Source organism: Cucurbita moschata, unplaced genomic scaffold (genome assembly GCF_002738365.1).
Source record: "Cucurbita moschata cultivar Rifu unplaced genomic scaffold, Cmos_1.0 Cmo_Scf00011, whole genome shotgun sequence".
Classification (NCBI taxonomy): Eukaryota; Viridiplantae; Streptophyta; class Magnoliopsida; order Cucurbitales; family Cucurbitaceae; genus Cucurbita; species Cucurbita moschata.
Window position 1 is genome coordinate 482,532 of NW_019268527.1, and position 18,290 is coordinate 500,821.

The following is an 18,290-nucleotide window of genomic DNA, read 5'->3' on the forward strand; positions in this document are numbered from 1 at the left end:
GAGGCACAACTTGATGAGGAGGCGACACACGTCAGACATCGACTGGAGCTCCGTGTCGGACGACAACTGGAGCGATGCGGCCCCAGCGAAATGGCGACATGCGTCGTCTGCGTGCCCTACCCGATTCCAGATCTGCGAGTAGATCCGACCCGACCCGCAATTCGTCGGCCAAACCAACCCACGGTCCACCCAAGCGATCCAAATCGTCGACCCAAACTGGAGCGCTGACCCACGACTGTGCAAAAGCAAACCGAGAGTTGTACTCGCGTGTCCACTTTTGACTAGCTTCCTTCCCTGCACGTGAGGGCGCGTGTAAAGACCTTTTTGACCTGTTTGACTTCTAGTTGCCCGATTTTCATCTCAATTCCAGTTTTAACAATGGTTTTATGTGAATAGGGACCTAATTGAGGAAAATCAATAGTTTTGGATACCCTACGTGCTTAGTAGCCCTAGCGAAAGGGCACGTGTCAACCATGTAAGTCACCACACGGAACTTAGGAATGAGTACTTGTAGGAATCGCTTTGTATTGCATGCATGCTAGATTAATTTCCTTAGTTGATTAGACTTTTCCATGTTATGAGCTTAGGTGGCAATGTGTACGTTCTATGAAAAGTTAACCATGTTTTATGCTTCCGCTTAGTATGTATCTGTTTATGCATGCTGAAGGGAGGATGGAAAAATTGTGAACTCTTCGTTTCGGGTGTTGATGGATGTTATCGCCCCGTTGAGCATGATTGCCTATTTTTGCATAAACTGTGCATGATGTGTCTTGTTCTTGATGCTTGCACCATCTTGATAATGTTTAGGAAGCACGGTAATGATAAGCCTAGGGATCCATGATTAGAGTGACAAGTCACTAAGCTTAGATAGATCCCTTCCTTAGGAACTTAGCAGATCACCATGGTAAACATACTACCTTAGGGGTATTCTTAGACTGTTAGTTGTCTGAACGATATCTATAGCTTCATGGAAGGACCAGGGTTCCTGATCAGTTCTTACTGCTCCTAGCCATTTCGCATGAGAAATGTGTCCCCACGTCGTACAGCCCATTAGCTGCATGAGAACGGGTTGGGTCATGCCCCCCATAAGGGGACTATTATGAGCTCAGGATGTACTCAGCACACACCTAGGCAAGACACCATGTAATCTGAGTTAGCCATACAAAGGTAGTGCCCCATTGAGAGACACCGGTCATTTCAGCTTAGCATAAGGAACTCTTAAGTACTAAATGAGAGGACGAAGAACCATAGAAGTCCCAAGGGGCAAGCCTTAATGGCCTAAGATTAGAACCAGACATCCTAGAACCAATGAGAAGCCCATGTTTATCTATTAAGTTTAGGATGCAATGAGAGCCTACAAGTAGGTGACTTACTGGGTATAATTTTATATTCATCCCTGCTATATCTTTTTCTAGGTACGTGAGGCGTTTGGTCGAGGTAGGGCGTGATGAGAGAGGTGGATTGTCACAGAGAACTACATGTCCTGGGGCATCAGTCTAGTCTTTTCTTTTGCATTCATATTTTCATATTTTTGTTCCTAAAACTTTTGTTTGTTTGAAACTTGGTATTGCTATTTTCTTTACTTGGAATAAATCATTTCACCCTTATAAATTTTCAACTATTTTCTTTGCATTCATGTTGTCTTTTTGAGTCACGGCCCATAGTAAAATATTGGGTCGTGACATTGAGAGATAGGAAAGAGGAAGGTCATCAATTCGGCAAATTTACCTGTCTTAAGAGTTGTAAAAAGAACTTCTGATATTAACCAAGGCATCAATCATGCAATATACACTTTATGGAAGATTTTACAAAGATGTTCAAATTATTACAAGTTGTTGCAATTTATGCCACATTCAATAAGAATCAAGCTTCATTTATTCATAGATTGTTACAAAATTTATGTAATTACTTCATCAAACTCGATTTCACTTTGAAATTATTTGTGTTATTTTTAAGAACATATCTAATTAAAAAATTAAAAAATAAGTAAAACTACTAGCTTTTAGAATTATAAAAACAAATGTGACTACAAGTTTTATATTTGGTTACCAACGTTGATTTGGTCTTGTGGCCTAATGATTAAGAATAAACAAGCAAACTTCTTATTGTCTCCACATCGTATAGTTCATAATCTGAGAGCTCATCTTTACGGTTTAAAGTCAAGCATAAACACTAGCAAACCCTTTATCGTTTCCTACATAGTAACTAGACACGATCGTATCATCTGATAACTAATTGTCATTTTTCGAAGGGTTGGGTGGGTTGTGAACTCTACTTGAGGTGGAACAAGGACCAAAGTACATCATTACGAATGTCATATTTGAGGTCTATTGTTTGTATTTTTTGCTTTTGAGTCATAATAATATGGCTGATTAATAGCTAAAAGCTAAGGAGATAAATGTGGCTACTGGGATTCAAGCCCAAGTCTCAACGACCACAGCGTGGAATTCTCACCACTAAACTACAATCACTTTGATTTTTAGCCCATTATTCTTCGTAAACTAGCCCTAAATGGCTCATCTATCAACTAGTCATTTAATACCAACGTTGATCTTATCTTGACAATTCATGATACCAGCAAACTTCTAATTGTTTCCACCTAAAATTGTTCATACCGTGGGAGCCCATCTTGACAGTTTAAAGTTAAGCTTAAACTAGTAAACCCTTATCATTTCATATATAGTAACATTCATATTATCTGGTAACTCATTGACATGTGTAATTTTTAAGAAACCATTGCAAAAAAAATTACTTCATTAGGCTCAATTTCACTTTCAATTGTTGGGATTCAAACCTAGGTCTGCACGACCACAACTTGGATCCTCACCACTAAACTATTACATCTACTTAGATATTTAGTCCATCATTTAATACCAACGTTGATCTAGTCTTTGGGGTCCACGATTAAAGATAAGCTAGCAAGTCCCTAATTATCTCCACAATGTATTGTTCATTATATAATGAAAAACAAATATGGTAGTTGGAATTTGAGCCCAAGTTTTACCATTATTCATTATAATCTATGCCGGTGGGGCTCATCTGTCATCTCATCATTTAATACCAATATTGATTTTATCCTCGTAGTTCACAATTAAGGATAAGCTAGCACGCTCCTAATTATCTTAACATTATATTGTTAATTTCATATAGGAATAGAATACTATGAGAGCCTAGGGCTTATTGTTTGTCTAGCTCTTTCTGGCCATCATTCATCATAATCTAGCTCTTGGGAGGAAGCATCATGGAGGTACTTAGTCAAGGGGGCGACATAGAGGTGACTTAGAGAGGCAACATTGTAATGACTAAGACACTTGGAGGGGTTATATATCGATTACTTGGAGGACGATTGAAGAATAGACATGGTTCTAACTTAAAAAGGCTTATCTGGCGACTTGGACGACAAGACATGGAGGCAAGTAGGAGAAAGAGATATGATGGTGAGTTGTAGGAGAGATGGAGGATCGAACATGACTATGACTTAAGAGGTTGATGTGGTGATGTGACTGTGACTTGTAAGAGGTTGATGAGTGACTTGGAAAAGGAGATAATACAAAGGTGACTAAGAGGATGTGACATGTCAATTACTTAGAGGATGCTTAGGGGAGGGACATGACTATGAATTAGAGGAGGTGTATGCAGTAACTTTGAGTAGAAGGCTTGGAGGTGACTTCATGGAGGCAATATGACAATATTTGATAGCGACAATATGACTACGATATGGAAGAGGCTTGGATATGAATTGAAAAAGGAGATATGATGATGACTTATAGGAGGAGGCCCAATTGATATGACTTGAAAGAGAACAACGCAATGACTTGCCGAAGAAAGTTTGATAGTTATTTGGAGGAGATGGCATGACAGGGAATTGGAGGTTAACTTGGTGAAAGTGATATACAATGAGTTGGAAAAGGTCAACTTTGTAAGGTAGTATGTTTGTGATTCGGGAGAGGTGGCGTGACAATGACAATGACTTGCATACGTGTCATGTCAATTAAAATATTATGAGAAAAATCATCCTACACATGACCTAGAATTAGCGGCGGTGGTGCTCCCATTAAAAATTTGGCGACACTCTCTATATGGCGAAAAGACCCTAACCTAGAATTAGCGCGACTTACAATGCAACCCACACTCAGACAGAGGATCATAGACTCGAACCGAGAAGACCCTAACCTAAATAAAATTCTAGACCAATTAATAGGAGGCCCAATGAACGGTTTTTCTAAATCAATAGACGACAGACAGTGATGTCAAGGACATTTATGTGTCCCAGCTGTGAGTGAAATAAAGAACGAAATCTTAAGCGAGGCATATAACTCACCTTTCTCGATACAACCAGTAGTACGAAGATGTACCAAGACCTGAAACAACACTTCTGGTAGCGGAGTATGAAAAAGGATATCGCAGAGGACGTGAGTAAACGTCTAGTGTGCCAACAAGTAGCTGCCCCTAGGCAGAAAACAGCCGGACTACTACAACCTCTAAGCATACCGAAGTGGAAGTGGGAGAATATTGCTATGGATTTCATAGTAGGCTTACCCAAAACACAAAAGGGTTACATGGTAATTTGGGTAATTATTGACAAGCTGACAAAATCGGCACACTTCCTATCAGGTAAGGCAACATATATAGTAGAAAATTGGGCTTGACTATATTTGAAAGAAATCGTGAGGTTGCATGGAGTCTCAGTATCAATAGTATTAGATCGGGACTCGCGTTTTACGTCGGTCTTTTGGCGCGGACTTCAAAAAGTGTAGGGTACCCGCCTCGAATTTAGCTCTGCCTTCCATCCACAGATTGATAGTCAAATGGAACGATTGAACCAAATCTTAGAAGACATGCTTCGGGCATGTGTTATGGATTTCACGAGAAGTTGGGACATCAAATATCACTTAATGGAATGCTCGTACAACAACAGTTTCCAAGCAACAATTGGGATGGCACCATTTAAAGTGTTATATGGAAAACGATGTAGATCCTCATTGTGTTGGGACAAAGTAGGAGAACGAAAATTAATAGGGCCCAAGTTGGTCCGCATTACAAACAAGGCGGTATAGAAAATTAGAGCAAGAATGTACACCATACAAAGTAGGCAAAAGAGCTACACGGATGTTAGGCGTACGAATTTAGAGTTCGAAGAGGGTTACTTGGGGTTCCTAAAAATAGCTGCCATGAAAAGCATCCTAAGATTCCGACTCAAGGGAAAGCTAAGCCCCCGCTTTATCGGACCTTTCGAAATCTTAGAACGAATAGGCTCAGTAGCATACAAACTAACCTTACCATCTTCACTCTCGAGCGTACACGACATATTCCATTTGTCCATGTTGAGGAAAGATTTATGTTACCAAGCTAACCTTACAGATCCTACGCACATGATAGACTACAGACCCCTTGAGATCGAGAAAGATTTATGTGACCAAGAGAAATCGATTAAAGTCCTAGCTTGGGAGGTGAAAGTCTTACGTAATAGGGACATAGGTTCTGTCAAAGTATTATGGCAAAATCATCAAACCGAAGAAGATACGTGGGTGTATAAGAGAAAATACCCTAAATTGTTCCAGAAATTTGAGACTTTTGAGGACGAAAGTTCTTTTTAGGGCTAGAGAATGTAACAGATCAAACGAAAAAAAAATCAGAGGCGTCTGTGGTCACCGGCGAGACCCAAAAACTCCGACGAACGCTGGAGTTTTTGTTCTCACACGACCCATGACCCCCGCCCAACTGATGGATCACCAAAACATCAAACTCTAGACTTCAACCATCTCAGAACCACCTGCAGAAAAGAAAACAATGAGAAAACGAGAGAGGCAGTGAAACCAACAACGCTCCAATGACACAAAGTGCTTGTGGCCACAAACCTAGTCATAACTTAAAGCAAATGACACAAAGTAAGGCTACGCAAACACAAGAATCAAAGACCTTTCATATTCCACCATCGGTTTAACCTTTTTTTATGACTTCATCGTGTACAACATAGGGAGAACTTACTAAGGGTCTTTCATCAAAGAGACATAAGCTAACTCATAAAAAAGTTTCAAAGACAAGGCTACGACATTAAACACTTCAAGAATTTGAATGTTAATTAATTTATTGTCAAGAGTGTTTAATCTACAACTTCCTTAGAAAAGTCTTTAAAAATAGCCTCTTGGCCTTAGAGATTGTAACCAATGGTAGCTAAGCAAAGAACATCTAGTTGTTGCTTTTGGTAATCACCATTTATAACCTCTCTTTTCTTTCCTTTTTCTCTTGATTCTTCCATGAAATTACTATTGTGTTATTGAATCCTATGAAATCCCACTTTTGAGCTTTATTGTGAAATCCCACATCAGTTGGACAGGAAATAAATCATTCCTTGTATTAGTATGCGAGTGGTTAAGGAAGAATTCTGCTCACATTGGTTGGATAGGGAATAAATAATTCCTTATATAAGTATGTCCAAGATGTTAAGGAGGAATTCTGCTATTGACGAATTTTTAGCTTTATTGTGAGTCCCACATCCTTATATAAGTGTGTCAATATATTTGAGTGGTTAAGAAGACAAACTTGAAATCTGTTGGGTTTTGCTTGCACAGGTTCAAATCTTGTGAAATTTCACATGGGTTGGACAGGAACGAATCATTCTTATACAAGGGGTATCAATATGTCTAAGTGGTTGACGAGACGTTTTAGCTTTATTGTGAAATCCCACATCAGTTGGACAGGGAACGAATCATTCTTATACAAGGGGTATCAATATATTCGAGTGGTTAAGGAGACTTTTTAGCTTTATTGTGAAATTCCACATCGGTTGGATAGGGAACGAATCATTCTTATACAAGGGGTGTCAATATGTTCGAGTGGTTAAGGAGGAATTATGCTATTGGCGACTTTTTAGCTTTTATTGTTAGATCCCACATCGGTTGAATATGGAACAAATCATTCCTTATATAAGGGGTGTCAATACGTCTGAGTGGTTAAGAAGACAGACTAAAAATCTATTAGGCTTTGCCCACATAGGTTTGAATCCTGTTGTTGACGACCTTTTTAGCTTTATTGTTAAATCCCATGTCGATTGGATAGAAAACGAATCATTTTTTATATAAGGGTGTCAATATGTTTGAGTGGCCTAGGAGATAGACTCGAAATCTATTGAGCTATGCCTATGCAGGTTTGAAATTTGTTGTTGAAGAATTTTTAGCTTTACTGTGAAATTCCACATCAAATGAACAAGGAACCAATCATTCTTTATATAAGGGTGTCAATATGTCCGAATGGATAAGAGGAACGAATCTTTAGCTTTATTGTGAAATTCCACATTGATTGAACAAACAACGAATCATTCTTTATATAAGGGTGTCAATATGTCCGAATGGATAAGAGGAACGAATCATTCTTATATAAGGTATGTCAATATGTCCGAGTGGCCAAGGAGAAAGACTCAAAATCTTTCGAGCTATACCTGTGCAGGTTTGAAACCTGCTATTGAAGAATTTTTAGCTTTATTGTGAAATTCCACCTCGGTTGAACAAGGAACGAATCATTCCTTATATAAGGGGTGTCAATATGTTCGAGTGGTTAAGGGGACAAACTCAAAATTTGTTGGGCTATGCTTGTCGAATCCAGTTGTTGACAAATTTTTAACTTTATTTTGAAATCACACATCAGTTAAACAAGGAATGAATCATTCCTTAGACAAGGGGTGTAAATATGTCCGAGTAGTTACCGAGGATATGAGAAATTGGACTGCTGTTGCCACAATCAGCCATTCGAGAAACTGAAGTTTGATGAAGAAATTCAAGAAGATATTTTTGTCACAATCAGTAGTTAGAAACTGAAGTTTGATGAAGAAATTCGAGAAGATATTGTTGTTGCCAGTTACTGAGGATACGAGAAATTGAACTGTTGTTGCCAAAATCAGTAGTTCGAGAAACTGAAGTTTGATGAAGAAATTCAAGAAGATATTGTTGTTGCCTGTTATCGAGGATATGAGAAATTGGATTGTTGTTGCCACAATCAGTAGTTCAAATGTGGCTGTTGGGATTCAAGCCTAAATCTCCACGGCCACGGCCACAACGTGGAATTCTCACCACTAAACTACAACCACTTTGTTTTTTAGCCCATCATTCACCGTAAACCAGCTCCAAAAGGCTCATCTATCAACTAGTCGTTCAATACCAAGGTTGATCTTATCTGGACCATTCATGATTTAAGGATAAACCAACAAACTTTTAATTGTCTCCACATCAAATTGTTCATACTGTGAGCCCATCTTGATAGTGTAAAGTTAAGTTTAAACTAGTAAACTCTTTATCATTTCATACATAGTAACATGATCGTATTATCTTGTAACTCGCTAACATGTGTAATTTTTAAGAAACCATTGCAAAAAAATAAAAAAATTACTTCATTACACTCAATCCACTTTCAATTGTTGGGATTCAAGCGTAGGTCTACACGACCACAACTTGGATCTTCACCACTAAACTACTACATCTACTTTGATATTTAGTCCATCATTTAATACCAACGTTGATATGGTCTTGAGGGTCCACGATTAAAGATAAGCTAGCAAGTCCCTAATTATCTCCACGATATATTGTTTGTTATAATAATAAAAAGAAAAATATGTCTGGGATTCGAGTCCAAGTTTTACTAAGAGGCTTGGAGGGGTGATATGTCGGTTACTTGGAGGAGGATTGAAGAAGAGACATGGTTCTAACTTAAAAAGACTTATGTGGCAACTTGGAGGACGAGACAAGGACGCAACTAGGAGAAAGAGATATGATGGTGACTTGGAGTAGGGTTGGAGGATCCAACATGACTATGACTTAAAAAGGTTGATGTTGTGATAAGACTGTGACTTGTAGGAGGTTGATGCGTGATTCAAAGAAGGAGATAATATAAAGGTGACTAAGAGGATGTGACATGTCAATTACTTCGAGAATGCTTGGGAGAGGGACATGATTATAAATTAGAGAAGGTGTATGCAGTAACTTGAGAAGGGTAGGAGGTGACTTTATGGAGGCAACATGACAATAACTTATTGTGACATTATGACTACTAGATGGAAGAGGCTTGGATGTGAATTAGAGGAGTTATAATGACGACTTATATGAGGAGGAAATGATAGAAGGGAGGATAAGGAAATCTAGTTCTTTACCATAATTTTCTCCATAATTCTTAGTTAGTAACTTGTTACGAGAGAGAAAAGATTGGCTAGTTAGTAGATTTTTTTCCTCAAAATTCGATATACACAAAGCTTTTTTGTTTTTTTTTTCTCGATTTCTTGAGGCTTTGATTAAGAGGATTTAAGAGTCTTGGGGCATCAATTCGAAGGAAAATCACTAAATCAAGTTTTGCTTTTCTCCTCTTAAGTTATCCCTCGTTTGTTGATGGTTTTGAGTAGTTTTCATTCCAATCAACTCATCTTCACCGTTGATTCATGGAAGAAATTTAGACGATTCGTTATGAAAGGCTCCCCACTAGAGCTAATTGTGAAAATGGGAAAGAAATTTCGATGGTGCTTACCTTTTCTCTTATTCTAGAATCTATTTGGGAAATTTAGAGAAATTTGTAGTGGAAACCGAGCGAATTTTGGTTGAAAGTTGAGCATTTCCCATTGCTTATAACATTACTTTCTAAAAAAAAAAATTCAAAGTATTTTCTCACTCACGTCTTCTAAAATATTTTGCACAAATTTGACATGAGAAAAAGGATATGCCAATATTGTCCAGGAAGTGCAAATTTCACATGTCTGACTTATTCGCTGGGTTAGAAAAAGTGTCACTCAATCGTTGTCTCTCTGTTGCGATTGTGCAATTGTGACAGTATGCACGTGGTAAGCCAGTTTGGCTTGTTTGACCCTCATTCAGCCACTTTTGTCTTGATTATGATCTAACCCTAATTATACCATCCCACCAGAGACATTTTAGAAAATTTAGAGCCTCTAACACGCAGAAAAGCTAGCTCAAGCATACTTCATCCATGTAAGTAGCGAAACAAACTTTAGACAAGTAATACTTGTAAGGGTCACTAGGATGTGCTAGCATGCCAACCTTTCTTATCTTAAATGGTTAGAAAATGCATGTTCAAGACTTCAAAAGGGCAATTTTTTATAAGAATGCATTGTATGTATAATATGAAAAATTATCGTTATACCCCTAGGATAAGATTTTAAGATCCATGTTGTTTTCAGGACTATAATACAAGTTGGGCAATATGGATGAGTAAGCTATATAAGATGTAAGAAAGTATCAAAATACTTCTGCGATAATATTTGTGATGAATTGTGCTCTAAATTTTTTTCTAGGATGGGCTATTGTGATCTGTGCTCCGGGTGATTGATGGTTATAATCTCACCGTTGAGCTTGTTTATTTGCATGAATGTTTATTTTATGTTTTTAGTGATTTATGTGATTGATAGGATATCTCCCTTATAAGCTTGCACAAATGTTTAGATTATGTATACCATGCTCTAGGTGGTCGATAGGATAATCTCCCCAGCGAAGCATGCACAAGAGCACCAAGCTAAGACTAGGGCACTAGAGCTAAAGTGATTGCAAGTTGACCTAAGTCAGTACATTTTTTGTAGATCCTATACCCTAGGATCATGAGCGGGTGATCACAGGTCTAGACCTGTGTGCACCTGGATAGTAGATTAGTTCAAGGAGTTAGTCCTAGTCGTCCCAGAAAAGAGAGGCAAGCTTTAAACTGCCTAAATGCTCTTAAGAACCAAGTAGAGCTCCAAATATGTACGGTGTCACCAGTTTAATGATGTCATCAAAGTCTCCGCTACCCTTTCCCCTCTTATACCCATATTTTCAAGTTTTTACTATGATACCCCTACTATCGAGTCACGCATGGGCTGATTAGGTTTGTGTGACCTGACAATTAAATTGGATTATCCTACATAATAGATCTATCTTGAGAGTGGCAATGGAATCATGTGGGTAATCTTAGAAGTTGATAAGCAAATAGGTCGCTCCCCCGACCCTGGGTGATTATATAATACTGAGGGAAAGTTCACCAACTAACCTCCCATGAATGATGAGTAGTCAAGTACACATCATACTACCACACAAGGGAGAGAATTCTACGAGGTCACGCCTTAACCCAAGTCACTGATTTTACACTACACAGGCAAAGCAAGCTACCCTAAGTCAAAGAACAGAATAGCTCACCCGAAAGAGACTTGTCGCTTGACATATCCACGATGCCAGGAAAGGGTGAACCTTCTCCTATGAACCTAAAGTGGGTTCCTGAGCAGCTTAAGTAACGCTTGAAACTTCAAGGCAGCCCCAGATGCCCAGATAGCAGTAGAGACTAGGCCTGAACATTCTAGAGCTCAGAGTAAAACTCGTGCATACCTACTAGATTAAGAATGTGTTGAGACCGAACAAGTTGGTTGCTTACTAAGTATTTTTATACTCACTATTTCTCCATTCTTTTTTAGGTGTTCCCATGTTGTTAGTTGAGGTTGATGGGTGTTTGAGAGTTCTGCAGCCATAGAGTGGGTAATTCTACGGAATCAGTCTATCTTTATATTTTGAGTCATTTGTACTTCAATTTGTAATTGTATCTCAAATCCATTTCTCTATTTAAAATAAATTTGAACGGTACCATCCTCTAATGAGATTCCTTTTTTGTTTAATTGTGGTGTTGTTTGTCTCTATTTCGATTTAAATTCTACCTCATTTATCTTTTATTTTATTTTACTTTATCTTATATTTCCTTTTGGTCTTTGCCTTTTTATCACGGTTCGAGTTTCAAAACTTAAAAATTTGGGTTGTGACATTTCTCCACATAGATTAATCTTTTGGTCTTTGTCTTTTTATCACGGTTCGAGTTTCAAGAATTTAGATGTTAATTAACTTATTGTCAAGAGTGTCTAATCTACAACTTCCTTAGAAAAGTCTTTAAAAATTGCCTCTTTGCCTTAGAGATTGTAACCCATCTACAGTTGAGAAGTTGGGGTTCTTGGGGCTTAATTACTCTCCGATTAGTAAAGATCATCTAGTTGTTGCTTTGATAATCACCATTTATAAGCTATCTTTTCTTTCCTTTCTTCTCTTGATTCTTCCATGAAATTACTATTGTGTTATTGAATCCTATGAAATCCCACTTTTGAGCTTTATTGTGAAATTCCACTTTTGAGTTTTATTGTGAAATCCCACATCGGTTGGACAGAAACGAATCATTTCTTATATAAGTATGCGAGTGGTTAAGGAGGAATTCTGCTCACATTGGTTGGATAGGGAACAAATAATTTCTTATATAAGTATGTCCAAGAGGTTAAGGAGGAATTTTGCTATTGATGACTTGAGATCCCACATGGGTAGGATAGAGAATGAATCTTTCCTTTATAAGTATGTCAATGTTTTTGAGTGGTTAGGGAGACTTAAATTTGTTGGGCTTTGCTTGCATAGGTTCAAATCTTGTTGTGATGACTTTTTAGCTTTATTGTGAAATCCCACATCTCGAACCAATCATTCTTATACAAGCAGTATCAATATGTCTGAGTGGTTGATGAGACTTTTTAGCTTTATTGTGAAATCCCACATCTCGAACCAATTATTCTTATACAAGGGGTATCAATATGTCTGAGTGGTTGATGAGACTTTTTAGCTTTATTGTGAAATCCCACATCGGTTGGACAGGAAACGAATCATTCTTATACAAGGGGTGTCAATATGTCCGAGTGGTTAAGGAGGAATTCTGCTATTTGCGACTTTTTAGCTTTATTGTGAGATCCCACTTTGGTTGAATAGGGAACGAATCATTCCTTATATAGGGTGTCAATAAGTCTACTAGTTAAGAAGACATACTAGAAATCTATTGGGCTATATAAGGGGTGTCAATATGTCCGAGTGGTTAAGGGGAACGAATCATTCCTTACATAAGGGGTGTCAATATGTCCGAGTCGTTAACGAGACAGATTCGAAATTTGTTGGGCCATGCCTGCACGGTTCGAATCCTACTGTTGACGAATTTTTAGCTTTATTGTGAAATCACACGTTAGTTGAACAAGGAACGAATCATTCTTTATATAAGGGTGTCAATATGTCCGAATGGTTAAGGAGACAAACTTGAAATTTGGCTAAAGAATCATTCTTTATATAAGGGTGTCACAATATGTCCGAATGGTTAAGGAGACAAACTCGAAATTCGGCTATGCAATTTTTAGATTTATTATCAAATCCCACATCCTACATAATACTTATATAAGTGAAAGTGGGATACTGTTGTTGTCACAATCAGTAGTACTTGAGAATCTAAGAAACTAAAGTTTGGGGTGTCAATATGTTAGAGTGGTTAAGGAAACAGACTAGAAATCTGTTGGCCTATGCCTGCATAGGTTTGAATCTTGTTATTGATGTATTTTTAGCTTTATTGTGAAAACACAACTCGGTTGAACAAGGAACGAATCATTCTTTATATAAGTGTGTCAATATGTCTGAATGGGTAACGAGACAAACTCAAAATTTGGGCAATTTTTAGCTTTATTATGAAATCCCACCTCCTACATAATACTTATACAAGTGGAAGTGGGATACTATTGTTGCCACAATCTGTAGTACTCGAGAATCTGAGAAATAGAAATTTGGAGTGTCAATATGTTTGAGTGGTTAAGGAGACAGACTCGAAATCTGTTGGGTTATGGCCTGCATAGGTTTGAATCCTGCTATTGACGTATTTTTAGCTTTATTGTCAAAACACACATCGGTTGAACATGTAACGAATCATTCTTTATATAAGGGTGTCAATATGTCTGAGTGGTTAAGGAGAAAGACTTGAAATCTGTTGGGCTTTGCCTGCGTAGGTTTAAATCCTACTATTGACGTATTTTTAGCTTTATTGTGAAAACACACATCGATTGAACAAGGAAGGAATCATTCTTTATATAAGGGTGTCTCGGAATGGTTAAGGAGACGAAATCGAAATTTGGCTATGCAATTTTTAGCTTTATTATGAAATCCCACATCCTACATATATAAGTGGAAGTGGGATACTGTTGTTGCCACAATCAGTAGTACCCGAGAATCTGAGAAATAAAAGTCTAGGGTGTCAATATGTCCGAGTGGTTAAGGAGATAGACTCGAAATCTGTTGGGCTATGCCTCGAATCCTGTTATTGACGTATTTTTAGCTTCATTGTCAAAACACACATCGGTTGAACATGGAACGAATCATTCTTTATATAAGGGTGTCAATAAGTCAGAATGGTTAAGGAGACAAACTTGAAATTTGGCTATGCAATTTTTAGCTTTATTATGAAGACGTATTTTTAGCTTCATTGTCAAAACACACATCGATTGAACATGGAACGAATCATTCTTTATATAAGGGTGTCAATAAGTCGGAATGGTTAAGGAGACAAACTCGAAATTTGGCTATGCAATTTATTAGCTTTATTATGAAGACGTATTTTTAGCTTCATTGTCGAAACACACATCGATTGAACATGAAACGAATCATTCTTTATATAAGGGTGTCAATAAGTCGGAATGGTTAAGGAGACAAACTTGAAATTTGGCTATGCAATTTTTAGCTTTATTATGAAGACGTATTTTTAGCTTCATTGTCAAAACACACATCGATTGAACATGGAACGAATCATTCTTTATATAAGGGTGTCAATAAGTCGGAATGGTTAAGGAGACAAACTCGAAATTTGGCTATGCAATTTATTAGCTTTATTATGAAATCCCACATCCTACATAATACTTATATAAGTGGAAGTCAGATACTGTTGTTGCTACAATCAGTAGTACTCGAGAATCTGAGAAACTAAAGTTTGGGCTGTTAATATGTTCGAGTGGTTAAGGAGATAGAATCGAAATCTGTTGGGCTATGCTTGCGTAGGTTTGAATCCAGCTATTGACCTATTTTTAGCTTTAATGTGAAAACACACATCGGTTGAACAAAGGCTATGCCTGCGTAGGTTCGAATCCTGCTATTGACGTATTTTTAGCTTCATTGTCAAAACACACATCGGTTGAACATGGAACGAATCATTCTTTATATAAGGGTGTCAATATGTCCGAATGGTTATGGAGACAAACTCGAAATTTGGTTATGCAATTTTTAGCTTTATTATGAAATCCCACATCTTACATAATACTTATAAGTGGGATACTGTTGTTGCCAGAATTAGTAGTACTTGAGAATCTGAGAAATTAAAGTTTGGGGTGTCAATATGTCCGAGTGGTTAAGGAGACAGACTCGAAATCTGTTGGGCTATGCCTGCGTAGGTTCAAATCCTGCTATTGACGTATTTTTATCTTTATTGTGAAAACACACATCGATTGAACAAGGAACGAATCATTCTTTATATAAGGGTGTCAATATGTCGGCATGGTTAAGCAGACAAAGTCGAAATTTGGCTATGCATTTATTATGAAATCTCACATCCTACATAACACTTGTATAAGTGGAAGTGGGATAATGTTGTTGCCACAATTAGTAGTACTCGAGAATCTGATAAACTAAAGTTTGGGGATATGTCGGCATGGTTAAGCAGACAAAGTCGAAATTTGGCTATGCATTTATTATGAAATCTCACATCCTACATAATACTTGTATAAGTGGAAGTGGGATAATGTTGTTGCCACAATTAGTAGTACTCGAGAATCTGATAAACTAAAGTTTGGGGTGTTAATATGTCTGAGTGGTTAAGGAGACAGACTCGAAATCTGTTGGTCTATGCCTGCCTAGGTTTGAATCTTGCTATTGACCTATTTTTAGCTTTATTGTGAAAACACACATCGATTGAACAAGGAACGAATTATTCTTTATATAAGGGTGTCAATACTTCGGAATGGTTAAGGAGACAAACTCGAAATTACTCGAAATCTGTTGGTCTATGCCTGCCTAGGTTTGAATCTTGCTAAACGAATCATTCTTTATATAAGGGTGTCAATACTTCGGAATGGTTAAGGAGACAAACTCCAAATTACTCGAAATTTGTTGGTCTATGCCTGCCTAGGTTTGAATCTTGCTATTGATCTATTTTTAGCTTTGTTGTGAAAACACACATCGATTGAACAAGGAACGAATCATTCTTTATATAAGGGTGTCAATACTTCGGAATGGTTAGGGAGACAAACTCGAAATTTGGCTATACAATTTATTAGCTTTATTATGAAATCCCACATCCTACATAATACTTATATAAGTGGAAGTGGGATACTGTTGTTGCCACAATCAGTAATACCTGAGAATTGGAGAAATTGAAGTTTTTGGTGTCAATATGTCCGAGTGGTTAAGGAGACAACTCGAAATCTGTTGTGCTACGATTGCGTAGGTTCGAATCTTACTATCGACGCATTTTTAGCTTTATTGTGAAAACACACATCGGTTGAACATGGAACGAATCATTCTTTATAAGGGTGTCAATATGTCGGATTTGGGGTGTCAATATGTCCGAGTGGTTGAACAAGGAACGATCATTCTTTATATAAGGGTGTCAATATGTAGGAATGGTTAAGGAGACAAACTCGAAATTTGGCTATCCAATTTTTAGCTTTATTATGAAATCTCACATCCTACATAATACTTATATAAGTGGAAGTGGGATACTGTTGTTGCCACAATCAATAGTACCTGAGAATCGGAGAAACTGAAGTTTGGGGTGTCAATATGTTCGAGTGGTTAAGGAGAGAGACTCGAAATCTATTGGGCTATGCCTACGCATTTTTAGCTTTCTTGTGAAAACACACATCGGTGAACATGGAACGAATCATTCTTTATATAGGTGTGTCAATATGTCTGAATTGTTTAGGAAACAAAATCTAAATTTGGCTGCAATTTTTAGCTTTATTATGAAATCCCACATCCTACATAATAAAACTAAAGTTTAGGGTGTCAATATGCCCGAGTGGTTAAGGAGACAAACTCGAAATCTGTTGGGATATCCTTGCGTAGGTTCAAATCCTGCTATTGACGTAATTTTTTCTTTATTGTGAAAACACACATCAGTTGAACAAGGAACGAATCATTCTTTATATAAGGGTGTCAATATGTCGGAATGGTTTAGGAAACAAAATCGAAATTTGGCTGCAATTTTTAGCTTTATTATGAAATCCCAATTCTACATAATACTTATATAAGTGGGATATTGTTGTCGCCACGATCAGTAGTACTCGAGAATCTGAGAAATTAAAGTTTGGGGTGTCAATATGTCTGAGTGGTTAAGGAGACAGAGTCGAAATCTGTTGGGCTATCCCTATGTAGGTTTGAATCTTGCTATTGACGTATTTTTAGCTTTATCGTGAAAACACACATTGGTTGAACAAGGAACGAATCATTCTTTATATAAGGTAAGGGTGTCAATATAATATGTCCGAATGGTTAAGGAGACGAACTAGAAATTTGGCTATGCAATTTTTAGTTTTATTATGAAATCCAATTTTTAGTTTTATTATGGAATCCCACTTCGTACATAATACTTATATAAGTGGAAGTGGGGTACTGTTTTTGCCACAATCAGTAGTACTCGAGAATCTTGTTTGATGAAGAAATTTGAGAAACTGAAGTTTGATGTAGAAATCTGAGAAACTAAAGTTTGATGTAGAAATCTGAGAAACTGAAGTTTGATTCAGAAATCAGAGAAACTAATGTTTAATGAAATCCGATAAGAAACTGAAGTTTGATTTAGAAACCTGTGAAACTGATGTTTAATGAAATACTAGAAGAAACTGAAGTTTGATAAAATCCGAGAAGTAGTTTCAGCGAAAGTAAACGCAAACGAGAAATGAAAGTGGGATACTATTGTTGCCACAATTAGTAGTACCCGAGAATCTGAGAAACTGAAGTTTGATGAAGAAATTCGAGAAGTAGTTCTCAGCGAAAGTATACGCAAACGAGAAATTGAAGATCTGAGACACTGATGTTTAATGAAATCCAAGAAGAAACTGAAGTTTGACGAATTTTTAGCTTTATTGTGAAATCACACATCGACTGAACAGGGAAAGAATCATTCTTTACATAAGGGGTGTCAATATGTCTGAGTGGTTAATGAGGCAGACTCGAAATGCTATGCCTGCGTAGGTTCAAATCTTACCATTGACGAATTTTTAGCTTTATTGTGAAATCACACATCGGTTGAACAAGTAACAAATCATTTCTTATATTAGGGGTGTTAATATGTAGTGGTTAAGGAGACCAACTTGAAATCGGTTGGGCTATGCCTGCACAGGTCCTGTCAATATGTCCGAGTGGTTAAGGGTAAGGGGTGTCAATATGTCCGAGTGGTTAAGGGTAAGGGGTGTCAATATGTCCGAGTGGTTAAGGGTAAGGGGTGTCAATATGTCC

General features: G+C 37.4%; 3 non-coding genes across 3 annotated transcripts; all 3 read left to right on the forward strand.

Moving 5' to 3' along the window:
* The first annotated feature begins 13,737 nt into the window (after positions 1 to 13,737).
* On the forward strand, positions 13,738 to 13,819 carry TRNAS-UGA. The gene has a single exon. It is a non-coding gene; the product is annotated as a tRNA-Ser (tRNA).
* A 1,349-nt stretch (positions 13,820 to 15,168) lies between these two features.
* On the forward strand, positions 15,169 to 15,250 carry TRNAS-CGA. The gene has a single exon. It is a non-coding gene; the product is annotated as a tRNA-Ser (tRNA).
* A 1,590-nt stretch (positions 15,251 to 16,840) lies between these two features.
* TRNAS-CGA lies at positions 16,841 to 16,922 on the forward strand. Its single transcript has one exon. It is a non-coding gene; the product is annotated as a tRNA-Ser (tRNA).
* Positions 16,923 to 18,290: the final 1,368 nt, after the last annotated feature.